At 43.8% G+C, this 9,113-nt stretch overlaps 1 protein-coding gene across 8 annotated transcripts in view; it reads left to right on the top strand.

Annotated features, from left to right (window-relative positions):
• LOC147026489 (kelch-like protein 2) overlaps positions 1 to 9,113 on the top strand; it is a 120,197-nt gene that overhangs the window by 4,757 nt on the left and 106,327 nt on the right. For 2 of the 8 annotated variants that reach the window (XM_085881938.1, XM_085881937.1), the window contains exon 2: positions 5,084 to 5,220. The exons of the other annotated variants lie outside the window; for them this stretch is intronic. The gene's annotated coding sequence lies outside the window, so the exon portion shown is untranslated. The remainder of the gene's footprint in view (positions 1 to 5,083; positions 5,221 to 9,113) is intronic. 8 annotated transcript variants of the gene reach the window in all.

Here is a 9,113-nt window from a genome sequence, read left to right as displayed (position 1 = left end):
TGGCCGTAGATTTTGAAGACCCCACGGCCGCCGTGGCACATGTGACTTAGGCCTTACTGCGAATAACTCGGTGTTCATTTTACTAATACGCACTTATTTGCCAAAAAACAATATTATTAATTCATTTCATGTTCCCATGGATCAAACATTAGGTGCTTATTACTATTATTATTATGATTATTTTCCAAGTTGCAAAATGCAATTCACATTGAGTCGTGAATAATACACTGTAAAATCATGAAGGCCTAGCCTAGTGATAGATATAATGGCGTCTTACGACACCACCGTCTTACTAAATCCGTCATCCTGATGCCAAGCATCTGGCGACGCCACGATGAATAACCGCTTCTGGACATCAGATGGACAGGTAGTTTCAGATATTTGAGTTATGATGTTCAACTGCTGTCAGCGAAGTGACCAGACAGGTTGAGTCCTGAATGCCAGGATGATGTGTATGTCCGTAGAGGCCGAGCCTAGCCGAACCTGGCTCTAGACGTAACACTTTAATGACGCCATAGATGTGACGCCTTAATGATGTCCCTGTGAAAAGATGTGACAGACGGAGAAATCCGGCTATTTTAACACATAGATTAGTAACAATTATTATAATATTCATTTGTCTGAAAACATATGACTGCTACATTGTGTAGGCCTAATTTGTGTGGAAATTACATCTCAACATTATACCATAACAACTAGCAAAAGTACCCATCCCCCAGTGACAGCAAAAGTTTAAGTTAAATCGATCAATTTAAATTATTTCATGGACTTAAAAAAAGTTAATCGTGTTTCACTCGGAGCCAAAGCCCTGAGCTGCTTATACCACCCACCGTGAAATGGTGGTGCAACATCAGGTGGCGGAAGTTCAATTTGTCTAAAAAGAGGGTAAATATATAAGTATTTTAAATTGTGTTATCCATGAAGATCTGTATTAAATCTACTCTAATCCAGATGTTGATTTTAAAGTTGACTAGAAGGAACAATAAAGTGACTGACTACATTGCGTCAAGAAAAGTGAAATGAAAATGCAAAATAACCAATCAGCAGCTTTTCAAACACAGCGTGGGAAGCAACCGCCGTAAATGAGAGACAGACGAACGAATGGACTGACACCGGTATCTATTGATTCGCAATATATACAAGATTTGTTTCAGAAATGAAATACTCGGCTGCTTGTTATGATAATTTCACATTTGATTATATTGATGATGTTTTCAATCGGGATGCAAGCTGTTGTTCTATCTCCTGTGAACTTTGAAGTGCAGCATTTAAGAATTTCTTTTTTAAACAGATGTTGAGCTGTTTTATAACTAGGTTCATTCACCTGAAGATCTCATGGTATCATTCATTGGAGCAAGCCGTATGTGTTCTTATACATTGGATATTTTCTCTCTTCTGCATGTTCTGATTCTTTTGGCTAGAGTTGAATAATGAAATATTATTCCGATCTCCCTTTCATTCTATTTATTTTTTCTTCCTTCTTTCTCGATTTGTACTTTGAGTTCTCCTAAAACTTGATGCTAAGCAATGAGAGTTGAAATTGTTCTCCACTTGTTTTTGTTTGTTTTTGCACACCACATTTATTATAATGACAGTTTGAATTTAAATCCAATATAAACCAGCAAAATGCTGACATCATTACAGTATCACAGACTACTACCAAAATGGAAAGTGTTTGTCAATCATGGAGAGGTCTACACCAACACCATATGGAAAGAAGGCTGGTGGTTGAGACAATGTATAGCAATTGTATGCATGTCATGGCTGGTAGGCTGTCCAAGAGGTATGCACACCACTCGCCTCTAAGCCATCTAGCCTGGGTTTTAATCTTGGCCCAGCTATGAATTATCATCCTGGTGCTTCACAGGCAGGATGATTCATCAATGTGTGTGCCATCCCTTGAATGAATGTTAAACTGGGAGTTCTGTCTGCTGGCATTAGTTGGTGCACGCTAAAGATCCCATGGAGTCCTTTGCGAAGAGTAGGTAAGCTATTGCCGGCACCATGAATAAAATGCAAATTCTTTCCCTAACTTAAAGAGGGCATTGCATCAGTGGTGCAGCCACACCCTCAGCCACTGATGCTACCCCACAGCCCTGGACTGCATCCAAAATAATAATAAGAAGAAGATGCATCCCTTTCATCCATGAACTCAATGGGTTTTACCATATAATTTCCTTTTGGAATTGTAACTGCTCTTGTTAATTTGCTTTTATATTCACAATTTTATATTTGTTTAATATTAATTTTATCCTTGTTAATTTTTCTTTGAAGGTATTGTCACGTGCATGGGGTGCATCAACCTTCTGTTCACTTAGCGCGTGCACGTGAGACATGGCCCTGGGATAGTCGAACGAACGTTAATTGGCCGAATTTGAAGCCCTGTGCGGGAAAATGGGAACCCCACACTTTTACCAACAGCTTCCTCTTTCTTCGCAGCCTGATGGCAGGAAGCAAAAACGTCCCAACACTAATGAATTAAAAAGCAGTTTTAATTTTAAAATAATGATGATAAAACAACAGGGTGGCACAATCGCAGTAGGCTGGAAAAGGATCAGACAATGGCAGGCATGCGGTGACTCATAGCAGGCTCGTGCTTGATGGAAAAGTAGGCTCCTGATTTCCCTTCTCCTCCAAAACTATTCGTTCCAACCACTGTTCCAACTGCCACACCGGACCTTGCTGTAATCTCCAGCTCATTCTCCCCTCCAGATTTGTCATCAGATAAAGGAGTTTAGGTAGAATGGTGAAGGTTAGCCTCACAGATTTCCATTTGTCGGAATTATTTGATTGACACTTGACCTCATGTATAGCCACGAAGCCCCACTCCACCAAAACAGAATTTCATATCATCAACTTGTTTACTTTTTCCATATAACAAGTACTGCATGCAATATGCATCACTCGCTTTCCTTCCCCACCCCACACCAAAAACAAAATCGCTCGTATAGCCGTCATAATATACATATTTTAACTATGGTTTGGTCTATGAATTTGGCTTTTTTTTGTATACCTTGTCAAGGCTTGTATGAGAGCGAACACACAACGCACAGCAAGGGGGGTATGAGACAAGAGGGGCATGGGAAGGACAAAACAGTGGGGAACAGAGACATTAGGAGATCTGTGGAAGGGAGATGGATGGGGCGGGGAACATGGGGTATACAAGATGGACATTACAGGGACTTTGAAGGAGGTGGGTTTGGGGTGGATTAATGGGGGTAGAAAAGATCTGGTGATCTGGACATCTGGGGGTTGCTGGCAGACCTTGAGCGCCCTGCGGAAATATGGTGGGGACAAATCGCAGACAGAGCAGGGGGGGGGGGGCGAGACCGGAGAGGAGATGGAAGAAGACAGAAAGACCACCGACCTGCCTGCAGTGAGAGGCCCAAAGACTCAGCCTCATCGTGGGAGATGCCAATGATCCGAAAGGCCTTGGCTTCCACTGCGTGAAGCCAAAATGATATGAATATGATAATTATGCTAGATAGTTCTATAAACACCAACATTCCCTGCCTTGGAATACCCAAATGACTTTCAAACATTGGGCCACCTCCGTGCATGCTGCCGCCTGTGAGTAACACCACAACTAATGGATTTGTTGACACAGGCTGAGAGGCCATGAAGTCAGTAGCTCCATATTTGAGGTTATCGTTACTTCTTTATGTTGGTTTATGTATGTTATACTGAACAAATATATTCGGTATTATAGTATTTCGTGTCTGATATACTCGAAGTGTTGTGCAATATAAGCTTGGTTTTTCCCTTGTCTTGGTGGTGTGAAGAGGGTGTTGGAATCATTGTTGGCATAGTGATCGTGGCGTCAGCATCTCCTGTGCAATTGCTTTGCTGGATTTACTTTTTCACGACGTAACGCCAGTGGGACCAACTCACAGAACTTCCTGTCTGGACTTAAAACCGGAAGGAGCTGTGCGCTCATATTCTTCAATCATCCACGTAGTTGTGTAGTATCGACAGCGGGCAGTGACCATGGTGGCGAGATGTCCGACTAGGGTGTCATGGTGGCACAATAAAAGCATCATGTTTTTTTGAGGTTTTTTTTACATTCCGTACTGGAATATTATCTTTTCTGTTCTGTGTTCAAAAGCAAATGGCTAGAAAAAAGTCATTCGGTTAACTACAGGTATACAAGTGTTGATTATATACACTACTGGTGTACAAGGTTAACTTTATTTGTACGGAGAATAGCAAATTCTGGATCCTTTTTGTTTCTGTTATTGTTGTTGATGGTGGTGAATGTTGTTTATTTGTTTTTCGTAATAAAAGTGGTCCCTTGCCAGAAAACACATCAATGTTATCTCTGATTCAAGTTTGAACTCGTTATGCAACGTGTATAACACAATGCCATATATACATACACATACACACGTGCAATGTTATCGTGAGGACAGCTTCGATAACTTGACCAGTTTCACTCCGATGCAAAATTTGAATTTGAACCTGCAAAGTTAGGTTTCTCTCCTCTTATCATGTGAAGTAAACTTTGTATTCCTTATTGTTAGTGTCATACATGTGACTGTTCATGGTAAAATAAACGAACAAGAATGTACACCACGTGTGGAGCATTGAATCACAAACTATTCTGGAATATTTAATCTTGAAAAGTATGACTGAGATTGATCAAGTCAATATAATCACTTTGGTCAGCAACAAATTTGAGAAATGCTCTTTAGTCTTTTAATAATGCATATGCAAGATTTCCACCAAAAGACAGATTTGTGTTACAATCTTATAAAATAGTGTGGGGCTGAGTTGGTGCCAACTGACAGTGTGTGCTACTCATTTTCATTATCTGTAGCATGAATATCAAGTTCTGAATCACTTTCACTCAGATTGTGATGTTGTGGAAATGGTTCCTAGGGGGATAATAATGCGAAGAATAGAGAAATTATTTTCTGAAAGTGAATGTCTAGCACAAGCATAAAGTAATTAATTGTGATATTAGATATGCATCGCTTTTATGTCTAGTTAAATAATGTCCACCCATCCTTATGTTTGCATCAATCCTTTCACCCCATTTTTACTGTTCTGCCCTCTGTAATCTGTCTTCAATGTCTTATTTTAGTATTCACTCGGACTTGTGGTGAAAGTTTTGGTGGCAAACGCAGGAAAGCCATCGTAACCAGCACAGCTCACCTCAGAGCTTTGGGGTGGGGGTTCACAGGAAGTCGCTCTACCCAAACAACCAAGCAACAGCCAATGGTGAGTGAGAGGAGAGGGACACGATGCGTCATGGGTGACGCACAGGGCTGAGGCAATAAAGGCGGGTGTGCACGCAGAATTAATCTGGGAGCAACTTGGAATAAGCTTAAGGAGTAGCTGCAAACTTCGCTCACTCTGCCCCACCCAGCCTGAGCCATGCCCCAGCTGTGCCAGAGGCACAATGTATCCTCTCTACCAACCCAAGAGGAAAGCCGAGACTGTGTTGGTGGTTGCTCGAGCATGGGTTTGCCTGCAATTCTTTCTGTCCTGTCATTACTCGCTTTTCTTTCTACTGTGGTATATGTGAGGCCATAAGGACATAAATAATTGATGATCTCCCATTCGTCATTGATGTAATGGGTTAAGGTTTTTTTTATTATGTAAATGCGTACCTGTGATTACTTCCTTTTGTTTCCTTCCCCCATGATCATTCTTTTATCAAATATACCTAGTTTCAGGGGTGAATTCTGCTTGTCGTGGTTTTCGTTAGTGAATAAATTTGAGCAAACCTTTTTGAGGGATAATTGGCCGTGGTTCGTCACACCTCACACCCAGACAGCGACAATCATAACAGGCTCGTTTGGTCCGATTGGGTGAGATGGTGGTGCTTAATTAGCATAGTGCTTGGATGGTTCGACAGTCTCACTGGTATGGTAGCGGAAATGGAAAAGCCCGCAATCTGACCCAGGACCGCCAACCCACCTGACCGCTACAGTCATGTTGATATGACTCACAGGACTTCTACCGGGCAACCAGACGACGCGGTGGCTATAACAATATTAAAATTTATATAAACAATATATTGTTGCAGTTCTCGGAACCGCATGCATATTGTATAGTGGTCCCAAGACAGTTATTCCATGAATATACATGTAGATAGTCCCTTCCTTTTTGTCTAGTGGGACAACAGGGGCATGTGTTGCAAGGATCTCATAGTTAGGTTTGCTTCCATAATTTCTTCTTCATTTCATTTCTGACTTCATTCCTACTCTTCTTTCCTGATTATTCCTGAGGTAAATCTGAGCCACGTGCGCCCGTGGCTGTGAGATGGGTCCTCAGGAAAGGCCAAGCAGGCATTATGCTGGACACCCCTCCGTAGAAAACACAGCCTGCCAAACGCACACGCAGCGGTAATTTCCATTCAATTGACAGAAAACACACCCAGCACGACGCCCACGCTGCATGGAACACGTACCGAGGAGGCGGAATAAACAGCACAATAGAAAGGGCGCTTGAACACTACATGAGCATCAACAGCACAGAGCTCCCATCTGCAAGTGATCCCTCAACCCAACTTTTGTGGCGAGTTATACAATATGCTCGGCAGCTCGAGATGATTGACTTGAGCTTCCGATGATCTGAGGGGAGATTTCTGGTTGCATTGAAAAGGCAAATGAATGAATATCTCTTAAGAGGCTGTACGGATGGTGTTTTGTACAACACAGAAGCAAATGACCCAATATCGGCAAGAGCGTGGCTCGTAGTTTGGTGCCAATAGCTACATCGCCAGAGGCCGATAATAGTAAAACAACAACCATGCCACGTTGTGCATGATATGGGCGGCACGTACTTTTCAACCCATTTCTGGACTAATTATATCGATCGGGTTTCGCCCCTCGCACACGATTGCAGAATCGAGTGAACACCAGTGCAAGCCACGTGCGTACTAGCGGATCTACGCACACTGTACATGGATTTACCATAACATCGTACCTTCGGTCCTCACTGGTGGCAGCGGATGTTCCCCACCGACGGCGAAGGTCTTCTCGCCTCAACGGCCAGCGAAGCTGCAATCGGGCGGAGGCATGTTGTATAGCTCGGGCCAGGTGGCGCACACAGAGCAGGCACATTGACCAGCGCTGGTCGGGGCACCCGAGCAGGCATGCGGGACCCTCGGCCGGTCATCAGGGCATGGCCCGGGCGTTCATGCAAGGCAATTCATGACGTGGAATTCGGTGTGGGTGATTCATATCATGTTGTGGGGTCGGAGCGAGACAATTCCACAGCGCGTAGTCGTCTTGCTGGAAATGGAATGTTGCGGTTTCCGGCAATCGCGGCCGGGCTGCGCAGGGGGTCGAGGCCAATCAGAGTGCCCAATTTGGATTACAACGCAATGCTTCGGGGTGGCCCCCCGCCCCGCGCTGCGGGGCCTATAAAGGTCCGAGCAGAGTCTTCGATCACTCTCTGCCCTGCCTCACCTCCCGCTCAAGCTGGATTTCGACTCTGCCTACTGTCATCATCACTTTGACTCCGCCTCCTCTTCCCCGCCCACACGATGCTGACTCCACCCACTCACCTAGTCCCACCTACCACTCAGTAAACTTGCTCTGGACTCCACCCTCCTAACTCAAGACCCTCCTTCACGCCCACGGTCTCGACATGAGCTGCCCGAAGCAAGAGACGACACGCCAGCTGTCAGGGGTGTACCGCACCATGGAGCATTTCCCCCCCCCCTCCCGAACGTATTGGTGGCGCGTTCAGGCAATCAATTATACAAAGGTACCAAGAGACCGTAGCCTCAACTCCTCTTCTGTCTTTCTGCAATACCTCCTCTTCATCGGGTTTTCTGTGTCTGTGTGTGTGTGCGTGCGTGTGTGTGTGTCCTGGTGCCTGTCTATATAAATAAGACTGCAGAAGATTATTATGATCATCATTATTGTTATTATTATTTTTGGGTTAAGTCTGCTCTGCGTCCGCTTTCATAAGCTGCTTGTTTATTGCCGCACCACACCTTTCTTCCCTATCTCTGCTTGCACACCCCAATAAATCTATTGATGGTATCACATACCCTTCCTTGCCCCATTGTTAATAAATTATTATTAGAAATGTTCCCTGCTCATTTTTGTCTTTTCCTTCATTGATCTAGCATGGTCCGAATCTTAGCTTAGCCAGGACTTTATTCCCAACAATCCATTCCTTTTAGCCAGTACGTCCTTGGCAGTGTCGCTCGGCTGCACCCGATCCGGTAAGGTGATCCGGTTTGTACAAGGCGTACAGAGAGCATGTTCCCCGGTAATTAAATCACGTGATTAATTAGGTAACCTGGTCAACCCATAGACGGGAGGACCCTCGGTTCACGTGGTTGAGTTATTGGCATCCATGGTCTGTTAGCGACCTGCCACATCACGGAATTATCCGTGTGTGATGGCTGACAATTCCGTGGAGTCTGGTGGGAGCTGATATAGCTCCCCCCCCACCAGTGGTCTTCTCACCTGACCCCCGGCCTGCAACAATATATTGTGTGTATTTTTTGCAAACTCTAATATTGATATAGTGTACTGTAATAAAGAAAATGTTTGTGTAGTTTTTAGCAAGTTCTAATATATTGACCTAAGAAGCAAATTCAATTGTGCATTTCAGCGAGCTCTAATTGTGATATATTAAACACAATAGATTGTGTATTTAATGTCCTGCTTCTTCTTCTTTTGTATGGAGCACATGGCTGCAAGTAGCATTAATTGGCTGAGGGGGAGTATAGATTAGGGCAGGAATTTGGCCAGGGTGTCGGGCGTTAGCTCAACTATTTTTCATGCAGGACAACCACCATGCTATCTTTAACGTACATCAACTAATGCTGACAGATGGGACACCCAGTTTAATTTACATCTATCCCAAAGATAGCACACACACATTGATGCCTCACGATACCTGCAAAATACCAGGATGACAGTTTGTAGCTGGGTCAGCATTTAAACCCAGGCTGGACAGCTCAGAGGTGAGTGTGCATACTTCTTGGCCATCGTACCAGCCCAGTCTTTACTTTTAACAAGCTCTAATATTGATAGAAGAAACAAAATAAATTGTGTCTTATAAGCTCAGCTACCAGTTAGTTCTAAAGCATTCAGCGACTGCATACTTCAGTGTATCGTTAGATTTTCTGCATCATTTTTGAA

This window comes from Eptatretus burgeri, chromosome 5 (assembly GCF_056783735.1).
Source record: "Eptatretus burgeri isolate ZD-2024b chromosome 5, Ebu_testis_v1, whole genome shotgun sequence".
Taxonomy (NCBI): Eukaryota; Metazoa; Chordata; class Myxini; order Myxiniformes; family Myxinidae; genus Eptatretus; species Eptatretus burgeri.
Note: the sequence above shows the minus strand (reverse complement) of the source record. Positions and strands in the feature narration are given on the sequence as shown.